Source organism: Camelus dromedarius, chromosome 28 (genome assembly GCF_036321535.1).
Source record: "Camelus dromedarius isolate mCamDro1 chromosome 28, mCamDro1.pat, whole genome shotgun sequence".
Lineage (NCBI taxonomy): Eukaryota > Metazoa > Chordata > Mammalia > Artiodactyla > Camelidae > Camelus > Camelus dromedarius.
In genome coordinates, this window is record NC_087463.1 from 6,551,179 (window position 1) to 6,568,382 (window position 17,204).

At 47.9% G+C, this 17,204-nt stretch overlaps 1 long non-coding RNA gene across 1 annotated transcript; it reads left to right on the forward strand.

The window, feature by feature from the left end:
* The first annotated feature begins 984 nt into the window (after positions 1-984).
* On the forward strand, positions 985-15,448 carry LOC105097581 (uncharacterized). Its single transcript, XR_837958.3, has 3 exons — positions 985-1,690; positions 6,984-7,063; positions 12,687-15,448. It is a non-coding gene; the product is annotated as an uncharacterized LOC105097581 (long non-coding RNA).
* The last annotated feature ends 1,756 nt before the right edge of the window (positions 15,449-17,204 follow it).

Here is a 17,204-nt window from a genome sequence, read left to right on the forward strand (position 1 = left end):
TCACCTACGAACTTAACAGAAACTGGAATCTCAGCATGAAAAAACTTTTAATGGGAAATTGTCCAGACTCCAATACTCTGGTGTCGTTGGCATTTAATAGTTTGCTCTTTGAGCTGGAAAGACGAAAGAACCCGCGGTTAAATCTCATGATTAGGGTTCCACCAATATGTTGGAATTTGCTTTATAATTCATAAAAATTCACAAGGTGGAACTGGACCCCGGGCTATCTATGTATCAACTAAATACTATCAACGGGGTTGCCAGTATGCTCTCTAGCCACCTAAAGAAATAACAGGTAAACATTTAGACAGCCCGTTATTCTAATAATCGCCTTATCTGTTTGGTGTCTTAACACACAAAGTGCTTGCTCTTTAATATGTATTAATGAGTTAGCATCTCCTAACCCATTTTACAGTCAACAGGTGCAAAGTCGTTGCCCAAAGTAACTCACCTAGTGAGGCGTCTGGAATCAGAGATGGAGCTCTTAATCCCCTACACACATGCAGGGCTGGCTTCCAGGCAGTGGGACCAGCGCTGTAGCCCCTGTCCCCGAGCCTTGGCTTCATGTTCCACTTTTGCTGTCTTCAAATTCTTAATGTTTGAACAAGGAGGCCCAGTACTTGACTTTGCAATGGGCCGCATAAATTACGTAGCAGGTCCAGCTCACAGGTCAAGTTAACAGAGCACTCGTTCTTCCCCTAGTTGGCCCTCACCTGCAAAGGTCAGAAGGTCTGTCACCATCACTCCAGGCAAGGTGCTCTCTTGTTTCCTTTTCTTTCCTGCTTATTCTCCACCCCTCATCAGGTACCCACTCTGATAGCTGTCTTTGCACGCACACTTCCTTGGGAAAGCCAAATGTATCTATTTTAAAATAATAAATCCAAATCATTCTCAAAATGTACAGCTTGCTGAATGTTCACAAGTTGGATACACCACATAACCAGCACACAGATCAAGAAACAAAAACATTATCAATCCCCCAGGATCCCCTCCTGCTCCTTTCCACTTTCCAGCACTCAGGAGTAATCACAATGTGATTTCTAACACCAAAGATCAGGGCTTCGGTCCTTGCATTGTATACAGATGGAGTCATACATTGTATGTTCTTTCACAGCGGACTGCCTTTGCCCTCCATTGACGGTAAGTTTCATCCATGGTGTGGTGTGGTTGGTAGAATTCTAAGACGGTCCCCAAGATTCCTCATCCTCTCTTGGACTCGCATCCTCTCCCAGATCTCTTGTTGATCTAGCTGCTGATGCAAAGGCATTTTGCAGATGTCACTGAGGCCCAAATCAGTTGATTTAAAAGACGAGATTGTTCTCAGTGGGCCTGATCACATGAGCCCTTAACAAGGACGGGGCTCTTCCTGGAGAAAGAGGAATGAAGCGTGAGCGGGACTGACACAAGGGAAATTCCTCATGGTTGGTTTTGAAGACCGAAGGGTCCACATGGCAAAGGATGCTGATGGCCTCTAGGAGCTGGGATTGGCCCCTGGCTGACAAGCAGCAAGGAAATGGGGCCCACAGTCCTCCAGTTACAAAAAGGAGCCCCAATTCTGCCAATAACCTGAATGAACTTGGAAGAGGTTCTTGAGCTCCAGCACCTGCACCTGAACTTCAGCCTGTGAAGCCTTCAGCAGAGAACCCAGCTGCCCTAGGCCCAGATTTAAGACTTACATCTCTGTAAGCCGGTAAGTGTGTGGTTTTCAGCTGCTAAATTTATGGTAATTTGTTTCACAGCAATAGAATAGTTTAGATAGTTTATAGATAAAGAGTGTATAGTAGGCCATCATTGGACGGAATTGTAATAGAAACAAATCTGACTCCGTATTAGATCCGTTCCTTTGGCTTTAACCCTGCGCCCTGTTTTCTAGGCTTAGTCTTGCCAGCTCTGCACCTTTTGCAAAAGAATGTTGCCCTTAGCCTGAAATAGACAGGAGAGCCTGTTCTCAAGGCTCTGACCTTTAAGGATACTAACACTTTTGCACTTATATAAAGATAACAAGTTGCAGAATAGAAAATAACATTTGTTTTGTTGGAGGTTTTACAGAGGCACCATGACCTGTCCCACCTGGACGGCTGCAAGAACAAAGGATTCCTACAGCAAGAAGTTGGCTACAGCCAACCACAGCCCCTTCCCTTTTTAGTATAAAAGGAGCCTAAATTCTGACTTGAGAAAGACAGTTCTCCAGGACATTAGTCTGCCATTTTCTCAGTCTGCCAGCTTTCAGAATAAAGTCACTGTTCCTTGCCCCAACACCTCATCTCCCGATTTATTGGCCTGTTGTGCGGTGAGCAGAACGAGTTTGGACTCGGTAATAGTAGCACAACTTACTGACCCATTCTTCTGTGGATGGACATCCGTGTAGCCGAACCTTCCAGCACACGTCTTTGGGTGGATTTGTGTATGTCTATCTGCTGGGTGTCAGGACTTAGAAGTGAAGTTGCCGGGACATGGAGTTCTTATGTTCAGCTTTAGCAACTACTACTAAACAGTTTTCCAAAGGGGTAAGTTATTTTTTTCATAGGTAATTTATTCAGACTGGCCACGACCTAATAAGGCACTGGTCCCCACCTTAGCTGATACTAACATTAGCTAACTAGTCTTACAGCAAAAAGCCCACCAAACCAAGAGCCAAAATAGTCAAGGGAAAATAATGGCTTTAAGCCCTGGGCACTGACTCTCCTCAGTGGCCTGGCCACCTGCAATCAGCAGGAAGAAGATTGACGCTGACATAAGCCACAGCTAGAACTTTGTGGCAGGATAGTGGGCCTCCAAGATCCAGCAGGTTCCACATCCTCCGATTCAGCCAACCAGGGATCGAAAATATTTGGGAAAAAAAATTCCAGAAGGTTCCAAAAAGTCAAATTTGAATTTGCTGGGCACCAGCAATCATTCACATGGCATTTACAGTGTATTTACAACTATTTATGTATCATTTACATCATAGTGATATTAGTAATCTAGAGATGTGCATAGGTTATATGCAAACACTACACCATTTTATGGAAGGGACTTGCGCACCGGTGCGTTCTGGGGTCCACAGGGCTCCTGGAACCAATCATGAGGATACTGAGGGACGACTGTATTCCCTATGGGAGGTATTTGGATTGTTTGATGCTCTGCAAATGATTAGCAATTGTCCAGAGAGCCTCTGCGGACACTGCTCTTCTGATCCTAATGGGATTTTAAACCTGTCTCTGCAGGAAGTCAAAGAAGTCTTTTTCACATACACACAATCACAAGCATCAGTGGGAGTCAGAGACCGAAGATCTTGAGCCAGGGAGGTCTGCAGTCCCTGTGGTTGCTATTAATATGGAACTGGGTTCCATTTTGAAGCCAAATTGATATTCTGATTGTAGTCTTGCAGCAAACACTCAGAAGGCCCTGCAAACAAAAGAGTAAACACATGGAGAACTCATCGCTCTGCCAGATTCAGTGAACACCATTTTTATACCCTAATTGCCAGGAATGAGGACAGCTGCCTCATTGTTTAAAACGCACACTCAAGCACAGTTAAGCCAAGAACAAATGTCAACACTGGCACAGTCTGCTAAATTACTGATAACTGATGGGCATTACTCACACTGTGAACGTTGTCTCTAATATCAGATGCAAAGTTTCCTTTTCTATAAAAGATTTTAGAGGTTGCTGCTGGTTTAAGAAAGCTGGGTTTTGTACCATACGGCCCAACTGCAACCTACCAGGTTATGTAAGTGACATTCCACCCATGTGTTGAAGGAGTTTGTGATAAGGACACACAGTTCTTGTGCCTCTTTACGTTTGTGTTAACAAGGCAGGCTTCAAGAGGCTGACTCCTGGCTTGGGGACACTTTACCTGTGATGAGGGTGTCCTGTGGCCACTGAGTAGAAATGCCCAGGGGATAGCCTCGTAATCCAGAGAGCCCGAGTTCACCACTTGCGTGGGCTGCCACAGACACCAGACTGTACGCCATCAGTCTTGTTTTCAGTAAATTATTATTATAGAATAGGACTATAATTTAAAAGCCTTGTTCAGTTCCCTTATGAAGCACCAGTTTTGTTCTGAATAACTCATTAAATAATTTTGAATGTGGATACAAAGTCATCTCCAATCTGAGAAACATCCTCTTTCTGTCTCAGCACCACCTCCCAGGTGTCACTGAAAGAGAAACACACAACAAGGAAGTTGTAAGTTAAGTTTTATTCGAGGACCTTACAGAGAACTGTAACTCCGAGGAACTGCTCCAAAGGGGTAAAGGAGGAACCAGGACATATATGAAAAAAAGATTTTTTTTTTTTGCTGGAAAAGACATGTAGTCAAACATCAAAAGATTACTACTGATCACAAAGAACAGACATCACGAGTTAATTATTTTTGTGCTTTTCTATATATGGGAAGATGCAAGAATCTGGGGTCATTTAAAATTTTTCCTTAGATATGCATCTTAACTATTTAGGGGCCAGGGTGCGCTGTCAGTGGGTGGTGGGCAGCTGCAGGGGCTGAAGGCTTAATCCTTGTAGAACTGATGTGGTGGGCAATGGTTTTTGTTGACACAAGTATTTCCTGCATTTGCCCCAGTTTATCCAATTTGCTTCAAAGCGTAGAGACAGTATTATTGTTATTCCATAAAAGCTTATGCATCCAGTGCGATGCACTGCAGTAAGATTCATTTCCACCTCGGGTATGTCCTACTCCCACACGTAGTCAGAAACAGCTACACAGTTTATAACAGGGTCACTCAGAACACATTTAGATGACTTAGTGGCCAAAAGGGACCCGGAGTGTCCTTTGCTCACCTTAAAGCCTGAGCCCTGGGGTAGAAACACTGGGGTCAGATCCTGCCCTTGGAGGGAGGGCACTCACGAAATCAGCTGGATGTTTTTTGTTACGACCCGGCGTAGACCCGTAGACACGTTTTGCTGCTGGTCTGTATAATGCTTGCTAGAATTTCAAAAGAACGCCTATAAATATAGCTGCTCAGAAATGTTTAGTGTTCCTTGGGTACCTGAGAAGAGGAAAGGGATGAATGCTCCCCTGTGATCGTCCACTTCTAAAGCACCAGGGGAGGTTCCCAGCCCTCAAGCCATGGCCACAGCAGAACATGTGGCATTTAACTGCCATCCTGGGACCCAAAAGCTCCAGGCATTCCATGGACGTGGTGGAGTGTATATACCACGTGCTCGGTACTACGTGACGTGCCAGGGAAGGGAGGATCAGTAAGTCATAGTCTGTGTCCTTAAAGGAGCTCACAGTGCAGTGAAGACAAGGAGGATGTGTGTGCCTCTAACCCACAATGGGGTGGCAGGGGTGAGGAGGTGGGCAGAGGGTGGAATGGCTAGGGAAGTGTCCAGAGGAGGCGGCATTTCACCTGAATTGTGACAGGTAAGGATGGTCAGCCAGGTGAAGCACTGGGATGAGGTGTGCAGGGCAGAGGGAGCCACGCGGGCAGCAGCAGATATGGCAGAGCTGGCTCAGTGTGGCTGGAGATGAGGCTGGGGGGGTGGCCAGAGCCAGAGCATAGGACATTGGGACTTTATCTGTGGCACTCTTGCAAGATTTTAAGTGGGAGAATGATATGATCAGATTTGCATTTTAGATAAATCAGTCTGTGGGTTGGTGAACAGTTTGAGGGGGAAATGCCTGAAAAGGCACGGATGTGACAGCTTCTCTTCCATCCCTGACAGCTTCAGCACCCTCCCCACTGCCGCAGCCCCACACACACCCCAGTGGCCGCAGCCCCACCATGGGTCTCTCCTTATTGCCCCAGTTTGAGAAGGCATTTTCTGCCTGCTTCCAAGGAGTAGAGGCATAGGATCACTTGCTCTCTGAAAAGTGTCACCATATGAAGTGCTTCACCATCCAGCTCATTTGATATTCATGGAGATCGGTTAAGCATTCTCGGGGCAGGTCCAGCGCACACTGGGACAGCCCAGCGCCTGTCTCTGATACGTTCTCCCCCCCCCCCCCCACCTTCCAGGGTTCCTTCTGCTCCTCAGGTTCCTGGTGCAAAAACACTCTCTTCCCCCTCCCTTTTAAAACCCTGCTCTAGGGAAAGGCTCCAATAGCTTTCATTTAGGGCTCCCGATGGAGAGAAATTTAACGCAAAGCATCATCCATGCCTGTAATAAAAGCATGTCCCAGCGGAGATGCACTCGGAGCACTGGAAGGAAACAGACAGGTGAGCAGCACCTTAACCACATCCTCCAAAGTTTCCAGTGCTATCACATGGGGTGCAGTTTTCCGGAGGAACACATATCTGATGTTATAAAAGAAATTGGTGGAAATGGGACTCGTTTTAAAGAAAACTTCTTGTAGAGTTTCCTCATCAGTACTTGTATGTGAAAAACAGCAGGGCTGATGTATTCTGCCCGATCACCCTGAAAACGGAGCCTCGTCCACAAGTGCAGTCACAAGCAGGACGGCCTGGCCTTGCTAGGTGGTGGGTGTGCCCGGGTGGTCGTTATACAGGCCAAGTATAGGCAGGGCTGTGCACCAGGGGTCAGCAAGTGTTTTCTGAAAGGGCCAGATAATAAATTCTGGAGGTTTTGTGGGCCATACACCTTCTGTTGCATTCAGCTCTGCAGCTGCCTGAGACAGAAGCAAATCAGAGTGACCAGAGGTGGCCCGCAAGCTGTGGTTTGCTGCCCTGGGTCGGTATTATGTGATATGCAGAGCTCCATGCAGAAAGTCCTACACCACTGCCCTGAAGAGTCTACAAAAGGCATTCCCCTGTGTTCAGGCATTATGTCTACAAAGGCCTGATAGATCATAACATGTTAATCCATTATCCTCCATCAACACGTTCACATAGATTCATTTATCCTTGGAGTGCAGCCTGGCGATCACAGGGTGACATCCCCGTGCACAAAGTGCCCTCTCACTCTGACCATCTGCATCACAAATGCATGCCCCTGGCCGTCAGGGACTACTGAGCGTGAATGTGGGCCACTTGGTGAGACTCCATCTCACTTCTGGAAATAATAAATCTTGTGTCTTGCAGGTCAGTGCATCAGTTAAGATCTTTGGACTAAAACAACAGGAAACAGAAATGTATTATCCTACATATCAGAATAACTAGAGGTGAGTGGGATCCACAATTGGCTAATCAGTATTTCTAGAACCCGGCTTCTTTCTAGCTTTTGCTCTACCATCCAAAGTATGGGCTTCTTCCGAAGCATGGCTGTCCTCATGGCCATATGATGGCTGCCAGCAATAACTAAGACATCTGCAGGACAGAGAGAGAGAGATAGAGGGAGAAAGAGACATCATCCCAACCTGGGACCAATAAATCACCAGAGGGATGCCATGCACAGGATTGGCTTACGCCTGGGTCCTTGAACCAATCACTGACAAGGTGATGGTGTTACCAGAGTTGGCTTAGTCTACTGAGAACTGAGGTCAGTTCCAGAAACCACATTGCTGCTACCCAGCTGGAGACAGTATGAGTGTGGGAGAGTCAACTCCATGTCTGCCATCACCCGGAGCAGCACTTTTTCCCCCTTATGTTTCCCTTTTCCTCCTTTTAATGGAACCATTTCTGTGACCGAGTAGTGTTGATGGAAGAGAAATGAGACATGGGAAGATGTGCCCTTCCGACATCCCAGAAATGCCATCTCAGCCACGTACAGCACCACCGGCGCCCTGTCTCCTGCCCATCCCCCCAAACTCCAACATGTTACTGGTTTCCTGGTGCCAGCACCTGTGACTAGCACCACCAAGCCCACAGCAAAAGAGAGAAGCCAGGGAACAGGTCGGCCAGCTTACAAGTGAGGGAACAGATTATGTTTGTTGTCTGAACGCCTTGGTGTTTGGCTGCAAAGGCTGACGGGCTGGAGAAAGGGGCTGGCGGCGTCCAGGCCTGTGGGAGGAGCTGTGGGGCGGGGGAGAGCTTGGGATGGGGAGTCAGAAGGTGATGTGATTTAGGCCACAGCTCTGTGAGCTCAGGAGAGACACCTCTAACCCACTGGTGTGGTCACATGTAAACTGGAAAACGTAATACCCACCCCTCAGAGTGGGAGTTTGTGGAGATTAAACGTCAAACTGTGAGAACACTTTGTAAACTACAAATCTGCACAGCTCTAAACAGCGGTGTTTACTGTGGCCTGAGATGGAGGGAGAGAGCTCACAAATGTTGACTCTTAGTAAAGTGGTGAAGCTGGTCAGGTGTCTCCGATGGCTTCTCTCTTCCCCCATCAGTTCTTGACTACTCCCAGTGCTCAGGACCTGATCCCCCAGTATCCCTACCAGAGCCCAGACCAGGATCTGCCCCCTTCACTCTCCTCCCACCAGAGCTTACCTGCCTTGAGTCTCACTGTCTCATCTCAACACACACCCGAAGCCAGCCTAAGGAAGTATGGACTCGAGGAAAGAGCATGGTCCTAGGAGTCAAAACCCTGAATTCCAGGTCTGGCTCTGCCATTAACTGGCCACCTGAATCCAGGCTTGCTGAACCTACCGACAGTCTTGGACTTTTTAGCCCATAAAAGAAAAGAGAGCTCTGGTTACAAAAACTTTTTCCAACATCGAAACTCTGGCTTCAAAGCAAAAGGATGCCTTCTGTTCTCCACACTGCTCCCCAACCCAGCCATGTCCCTTCTCAGCCCAAATGGCAGCCCCGAGACACTATCATGAAAGGACAAGGGCCTCTGGGAGCATAGTTTGAAAACATTAGGCTAAATGATCCCCCGAGGTCCCATTCATCTTTCAAATTCTCTGACTCAGTCTCTGCTTTGAAGATAGACAACTTTATGCTAGTGTGAGAGGTAATGTAACACAGTACCCCTGCTATCAGAGACATCTGCGTTTGCATAGGCATCCTGATAGCTGTATCATCTTCTAAGCTAACATATAAAGGTGGAATTTCAGGTACCATGTGTGTGAAGGAGGTAGTTGGGAGACCCCCCTCCCCGGATCCCCTAAGATCATAGGATTTGGGTTGTCCATTCAGCTTTCAAGTAGGACCTAATCTTTTGAAGTAGTTAATGGCATTTTTCAGGCTGGTGAGTGACCTCTTGGTTTTCCAACTTGAAGCCTGTCAAAGGGTGGGTTCCCATCAGAAGCTTGGAGGACAAGAAAAGCCATCATGTCTTTCATGGGGGGAATAAAGAGTTAGAATCCAGCTCAGCTCTGAGGGACAGAAATCCCCTAAATGATAAGACTTAATAAAGATGTACAGTTTTTTTCTGTTATATAACAGACATCCAACAGCAATCTAAGGCGAGGAGAGTAGCTGCATTCAAAAAAGTCTTTGAAGATCCAGGCTCTTTCTGGCTCATCACTCTAATACTCCAAGGAAGTAGCTCTTGTCCTCACATTCCAGAATGGATGCCAGAGCTCCAGCCATCAGATCTAGAGCCCAGTTAACAAGTTGGGGGAAGAGATAAAGAAAGGTGGGTCTTCCTCCCTTTAAGGACGTTATCTGACATAACACTTCCGCTCACATCTCATTGGCTAACTTTGAGTCCTGTAGTCAACCTAAATGCAAAGGAGGCTGAAGAAAATCATCTTCTTGCTGGGAGAAGAAGAAAGGAGGACCTGTGACCTCTAACGGGTTCCATGTCAGGAGCTAATCAGCCACAAGGAGGGGTCAACGATTCCTTGAATTTCAATGCTGGGATCTATACACTGACCCAGACTCTTGGGAATTTTCCCTGGATGTGTTTAGATTCTTAAACAAAACTTTTAATGTCATTTAAATACATGCAGATGAGAGCTGCATAAGTAATAGGGAGTGTGAACTTTAAAAATACATTTGTACTCAACTATATGCTACAAAGTTCCTATTTTCTTTTTAACCTTTTTAAAAAGTATAACATATGTACAGAAAAGTGCACAAATTATGGTGTATAGATCCATAAGTTATCACAAAGTGAAGACACCCAGGTAACTACCACTAAGGAAAAAAAAAGAAAGAAACCATCAGCCCCTAGAACCCTCCTCATGCTCCTCTGGGTCTAATCTGCCCATCTGGAATCCTTTCCTTTTCTCTGCTTTTCTTCCCAGTTCTACCCTAGCCCCATCTTCTTTTCTGCTCACCTCACTTCCCAGGCCCCCCAGGCACCCTGGGGGTGGTAATTTCTGGAGGCTGTTGTGCCTCCTAGCACAGTGGAAATAGCATGACCTTTGGAGCCAGACTCACCAAGATCTAGACCTCAGTCCCTCTGCTCACAGACTCTGTGAATCTGTTAGCAGAAAGAGAGACCCCCCAGACTGGCAAGCCCACCAAAAGTGTGGGTTCTTGCCTGCCAGTTGAGAAAATTCTCAGCAGAAGCAGAAGGACAAGGTGAAAGGTATTGCTCAAAAGAGAACAAGACACTCGAGTGGGGGAGGCATAAGCCCAGGTGGCTGGGTGTGAGGACTCCCACTTTTGAGGTCTTGGCTGGGTCCTTCAATCTGTCTTCGTTGGTGCCTCTTGTCCTCTTTCCATTGGCTGCTCTTTTCCTGCTTGCTTTCCAGTTCGTTCTGCTCCATGGAACAAACACTCTGCGAAAACAAGGCCAGGTCACTAGGGACCCTCCATCAATGTGGTCAAGCTAGATTGAGCCAACGAGACCCTTAAACCATGTGGTCAGATAGACAGATTAGATCTAGTCAGGGCCTTCTGTCCCTTCAGGGTGGCTTTTTCTATGACTCAAGCATAGGTCCTCTAGGTCAGTTTATTTTAAACTTCTAAAAGGAGTCTCTAGTTAATGGGTCTGAGTTTCAGTTCCCTAGCTCCCTGCCTCCTTCAAATCCAGGCAAGAGACATCACCTCTCTCACCCCTGCCCAGGCACTGTCCTGGGGTCAAATCTGCTGGTTCTCATACTCCCCACAGGCCCAAGTGCATGCTGGCACTCCACACGTGGTGGCCCACGTGACAGCCACTGCACTTCCATTTTTCTTCTTTTGGTTGGGACTTTCAAAAGCCCTGGGCGGCAACATGATTATTTCCATTTTACTGATTGGCACTGTGATGCCCGCGGAAGCAAAACGACTTGCCCAGCATCACACAGCAGGTCAGCGGCACAGGGAAGACCAGACCCTGGGCTCTGAGGCTGGGCCATGACCAGGAGCTGCAACCTTCATGACACAAAGATGCTGAGAACGGGGACGGAGTTCAGACCTGCCTGCAAGCCATAGCCATCCAGGTGCTTTTTTTTGGTCCAGGGCTGCCTGGTTCTTTAACAGATTCACTGTCATCCTTCCCAGTACATTTCCCAGCCTTGCCAGAAGTTTTCCTAAACAGACTCACAGATGCCAACCTTATGACACTTGCTAATAAAAACAGCTCCCTAAGCAGGATTGGGTTCCAGTGGTGCCTAATAATAGCTACAGACATGTGTGAGTCGATCACTGGTTGCACTGAGTGTATCAGACCCTCCCAGGACCAGACAGAACGCGGATCCGTCAGGGCCAAGGCAGCGTCTGCAGCCAGGGCAGGGGCAGGGCTGGAAACTGGGCACCTGGCGGGACGAGAGGGCAGTGAACCAAAGTCAGGTCCATCCTGGCCACATCAGCAAAGCTGGGCAGTTCATCCTCTGACGAACACAGTGACGCCGAAACAGGTGCCGGATGATCCATGGGCCCGGGTTTGGAAACCCATGGGAGCTTCAGAGGAAAACGCCTCACCTGTCCCAAGATGTTCAGACATTTATTTAGAAGGGGTCGGGTCTTTCCTCTTACTATAAACGTGAGATGGACAAGCAAGGAACCCTTGGAGAGGAGGCGCAGAGACATGTGCAGAGTGATGTGCAGAGGACGAGGACGAGAGCCAGCCCTGGGAGACGGTCTGGCCAAGCGCTGTGGCTTCTCCGGGGCGCTCTGGAGGCCTCTCCCCGTCTGCCCTCCGCCCCTTCGTCTGCTCTGCCCCGGCCCCTTCCCTTCTCCGCATCAGCAGTACTGGGTGCTCACTGCGTGCAGGGCGCTGTCCAGCGTGCTTCCCCGGCGTTCATTCATTTAATCTTGTCTTACGAGGTAGAGGCTGTTAATCACGCCCACACTCATGAGGACGCCGAGGCACGAAAGGGTAAGTAAGTTGTCCAAGGTGACCCAGTGAGTGAGAGGTGGGAACGGGATCTGAACCCAGGCCGTCTGGTTCTAGGGCCACCCTTCTGCTTCAGCCGAAGTCTGACTCTGACTGGCTCCCTGACCCCTGTGTTGTCTTCCAAGCCCTCAGGACCCCAAGGCCCAGGCGCAGGGTCTGTTGACTCAACGTCTGGTACTGCGGCTGGCTGCCTCCCCCTCACCTCGCCTCCTGCCACCATGCTGGAAGATTCCAACACCCATCCGAAAAATGCAGCTGCCAGCCAGCCTCATAGGCCTTCGCCTCTCTGGGCTTCTCCCCTCTCTGCCCTGCGGTCCCCGGTCCCCAGTGCCGTGCAAGGTAGAAGAGAGGGCTGGCTGAGAGCCTGGCCTCTGGGGTCACGCCACCTACATTCTACTGCCGACCCAGCCAGTTACTGGCTTTGTTCCCTTAGATAAGTTTCTTGACCTCTCTGAGCCTCAGTTTATTTATGGAATAGGCTAATAAGAGAAACCAGCTTCCAGAATTATGGTGAGGAGGGACAGTAGGCACACCAATTACTTAAAAGGGAGCCAACTGCATGGAAATGAGTTAGGAAATCTTGGCACTTACTGTGACCGCATCTTGTCACGCAGACTCGGAAACCATAAAATCAGAAATTCCACTTTCTAACCACAGTTTCCTGTTTTCCATTCTTACAGCTCTTCTGCCGCCAGTAGCCTACTCTGCTGTGTTAACGCCCCAAGGACTGGAGTCCCCGTTCTCCAGTGTATTGGCCACTTCCTGGCTTCCTTCCTACTTCGTTCAGACCCCATGGTCAGTCACTTCGCTGACATCCACGCAGTTACCCACATTTTGCTCACACTTGGTCTGTGTCTGTGGGATTAGGTTCAGTGGTATATAATAGCAAACCCAGAATAACAGTTCTTAAAATCATTAGAGCCTATTTCTCTCTCACATAAAAGGAATCCAGAGGTGGTCAAGCCGGAGGTGGGATGGTGGCTCTAAGTGGATCAGGGACCCGTGCTCTTCCCTTGCTGTTGGCACATTGTCTCATAGTCCAAGATGGCTGTTTGAGCGCCAGCCACAGTGTCTACATTCCAGACAGCACAAGGGAGGAAGGAGGAGGAGGGGAGAACAAAAGGGAGAGCCCTGGCAGCCTATCCTCCTACTCTGGAGCCTTCCTCTTATATCTTATAGCCGCACCTAGTTGCTACGTACTTCCTGATCCAAATAAAAGGCAATGGGGGAGGACGGTCCCACTACTGTACTTGCCTGGCCTGTCCACGGCCAGTGATGACTTCACCACCCACTTCTGCTTCCAGGCTCTCCCCACTGCTGGAGAAAACAGCACAGTCGTCCTGACAGGCAGCGGTGTGGACTTGTGGCTTCCGGCCCCACTGAACCCCTACACTCTGGACAAGGCCAAGTCCCTCTCTTTTTCATGCTTCATGGCAATTCTTTCAAGTATTTGATCACTCGCCTGAGACACTTCCCACCCCTATTCCTGGCAGAAGGTCTTGTCTCCGGTTTTCCTTCTTATCTGTCCCTCTCATGCCTCTGAAGCTGCTGCAGCTCCAACCAGGGGATGACTGCCACCCAGGCGACAGCAGACCTGCTCTTTCCCTGAGCCGCACAACAGCGTTCAGCACAGTGCTCAGCACACATTCAGTGGAAACAAATGATGAGCACGAAGGCGCTGGTAACTGACGGCTCAATCTATGCACGCTTTCGAGATGCTCTGTAACCAGAGCCCCCAGTGCCTCATCCATCGGAGGCCCCAGGCAGGCTGGCCGAGGCCATCTCAGGGACAGGGCCACCCAGCACCCTTCAATCCCTCCTCTCAGCCCCCGATGGGCCTCGGAATGGAGAGAGCTCCCCCTGCAGGAAGCTCAGCATCGGGGTCCATCACCCCCTACACCAGGATGCTGAGGGCAGCCCCCAGGCTCAGTCCCCGCTGGCACGTGGGCACAGGGCACACCATCCACCTCACAAAAGAGGGAAAGAACCTCGAGGGAGAAGGCCACGTTCAGGGGATGGTGTCATAGCCTTACAAAAAACCTGCCCCCTTTGCGTTCTGACTGCTGGTAAGGAGCAGTCCGGGTGCTGACGTCCCTGGGTTTAGGGACTGACTGAGGTCACCACCCCACTCTTCAGTAAGCAGAGAGGAAGCGAGAGGAGAGCTGGCAGTCAAAGCCCTCTGCTCCCCCCTCCCACCCAGAGCCTCGGATTCCAGCTGTGCCTGGTGCCCAGGGGCAAGGTGCTGCCCTGAGGCTCACATTGTTCTCAGGACCCCTGAGGTGCCCACTCTCCTCCACCTTCACTGGAACTAATGAGCGCTTGGGTCAGGAAATTGCTCAGTGGCTAAGGGTGCCTGCTCAGTGTGAAAAGTCTGACTTAGGGGTTGTTATAAAAAGGAACGAAAATAACAGATGTGCCTCTCCATCTGCCTTTGCGTTCCCTGTTTCATTTATCACACGCAGCTCGCAATAGCTACTCATTTTCACATTTTCCCCAGTCACTTGCTCCCTCCAACGTGAATGACTCAAAATAACCACCGCCACATGGGGTCAGCCTCATCACTGTGCAGAGCGGGCAGATGCTCCAGGATGTGGACCACGCCCAGGAGAAGCCTCAGGTGACCTTCCCCCATCACCATACCCACGGCCTCTCCTCCCGCAGCCAGAGGCAGCACTGAGGAAGGAGGCCTGGGACTCATCTCCCATTGCAGAGGCTGGGATGACTTTAGAAAGTTTCCTGAGGACAAGGTTGGCTAGGAGAGCAAGAGACAGCAGAACACAAACCACCTGGCATGGAAGGAACACCTGACCAGAGATAGGCCCTGGGTTCTCGTCCAATATATGCTATCAGCATGCTGTGTGGCTATGGGCAGGTTGCTTCCCCTCTCTGGGTCTCAGTCAGACTCACCATATATATAATAAAGGTACAAGGGCCCTTCTGCACTGGGTCCATCCCTGGAGCATCTCCAACATTCAGTCCAGCTTCCTAAATCTCCTCTCCACCCCTTACCAATTAGGCTTGCCAATACCTTAGTTAGCTGCCCATTTTACATCTTGCCTGGTCTAGTGCAGTAGACTCTGGGCTGTTCTTCCAGTCTCCCTGTCAGCTCCTATAGTCTGTTCTCATGGCCACCAGACTTTTTCTCAATGCTGATCTCATGTGCTGTTTAAAATCCATCAGTCACTCTCCAATAAGCCTTCAAGACTTGGTTCAGTTGTCACCTCCCCTCACTTCACTCCTTCATGCCCACCTGCAGGCCAAGCTCACTGCCTCCCCCTCTGTGTGAAGCTGCCATACCTGAGCAGGCTGTGAGAGAGCTGAGGATGGGAAGCTGTGTCTCCTTCATTACTGCATCACCAACAGGCAGACCTAGGGGAAGTTACGTTCAGTCAATGCTTCCTGAACGTGATGGCAAATTTTATGTGTTAACTTGGCCAGGCCACAGCACCCAGATATTTGGTCAAACACTATTCTAGAAGTTTCAGTGAATGTATTTTTTAAGATGAGATTAACATTTAAATCAGTAGACTTTGAGTAAAGCTGATTATTCTTCATTGTGTGGGTGGGCCGCATCCAATCAGTTGACGGCCCTAAGAGAAAAAAGACTGACCTCCCCTGAGAAAGAGCAGATTCCGCCTCCAGACAGCCTTCAGACCTGAGCTACAACATCAGCTCTTCTCCGGGGCTCCAGTCTGCCAGCCTTCCCTGCAGATCATGGACTCCCCAACCTCTGCAGTCATAAGAGCCAATTCCTTAATCTCTCTCTTTCTCTCTAAACACACACACACACCATGCGTTCTATTTCTTTGGAAACCCTAATACAATGAGTGAATGATTCTATCCCCCTACTCCCCTCCACGCACACTTACCTGATACCTGTGGCTGAAGAAGGTGTGGGAGGAAGCGGAAGGGAAGTTGAGAGCTTTTCATATGTGTATTAGCTGCTTTTTATATTCTTCTTTATAAAGAGCCTGTTTAAATCTTTTGCCCTTCTCACAGCGCTGTCATTTGTATTTTATATTGACTTGTAGGAAGTTTTCAAAACATATTCTGGATACATGCCCTTTGTCAGATATACATGGCTTGTGACTATCTCCCACTAGAATGTGATTTGTGTTTTCCTAATATTGTCTTTTGAGTATTAGAAATTTAAAATTCTGATGAAGTTAAATCTATTTTTTTTTTCTTTTATGATTAGGGACATTTGTGTTCTAAGAACTCTTTTTTCATCCCAAGATTGAAAAGGTATTTCCCTCTGTTTTCGTCTAGAAGGTTTATAGACTTAGATTTTTACATTTAAATTTATAACCCATCTCAAATTAATCTTTGTGTATGGTATGAGGTAGTGGTCAACGTTCATTTTTGTTCCATAAGGACATTCAATTATTCCAATACTGTTTATTGAAAAGACTTTTTTCTCCCACTGAAATGCATTAGTGCTTTTATAGAAAATCAAGTTATATTATATGTATGGGTTTACTTCTGGATTTGATATTCTATTACATTGATCTATTTACCCATATGCCAGTAATATATGGTCACATCTGTTGTAACTGTACAGTATGTCTTGAAATCTGACTATATAAGTCCTCCAACTTCTGTCTTTAAGATTATTTTGCTTATTTTATGTCATTTTGCAATTTCATGTACATTTCTAGAATCAGCTTATTAATTTCAACAAACAGTCTGATGGAATTATAGTTGGGATGTCATCCACAGATGGCCAACAGGCACACAAAAAGATGCTCAACATCACTAATTATCAGAGGAATGCAAATCAAAACCAAAAGAGGTATCACCCCACACCAGTCAGAATGGCCATCATCAAAAAGTTTACAAATAATAAATGCTGGAGAGGGTGTGGAGAAAAGGGAACCCTCCTACACTGTTGGTGGGAATGTAAAATGGTGGAGCTACTATGGAAAACAGTATGGAGGTTACCTAAAAAACTAAAACTAGATTTGCCATGTGATCCAGCAATCCCAGTCCTGGGCATATATCTGGAGGAAACTCTAATTTGAAAAGATACATGCACTCCAATTGTTCATAGAAGCACTATTGGCAGAGGAAGCAAATTAAATGTTCATCGACAGACGACTGGATAAAGAAGTATGGTGTATAAATATACAATGGACTATTACTCAGCCATAAAAATGAATGAAATACTGCCATTTGCAGCAATATGGATGGACCTAGAG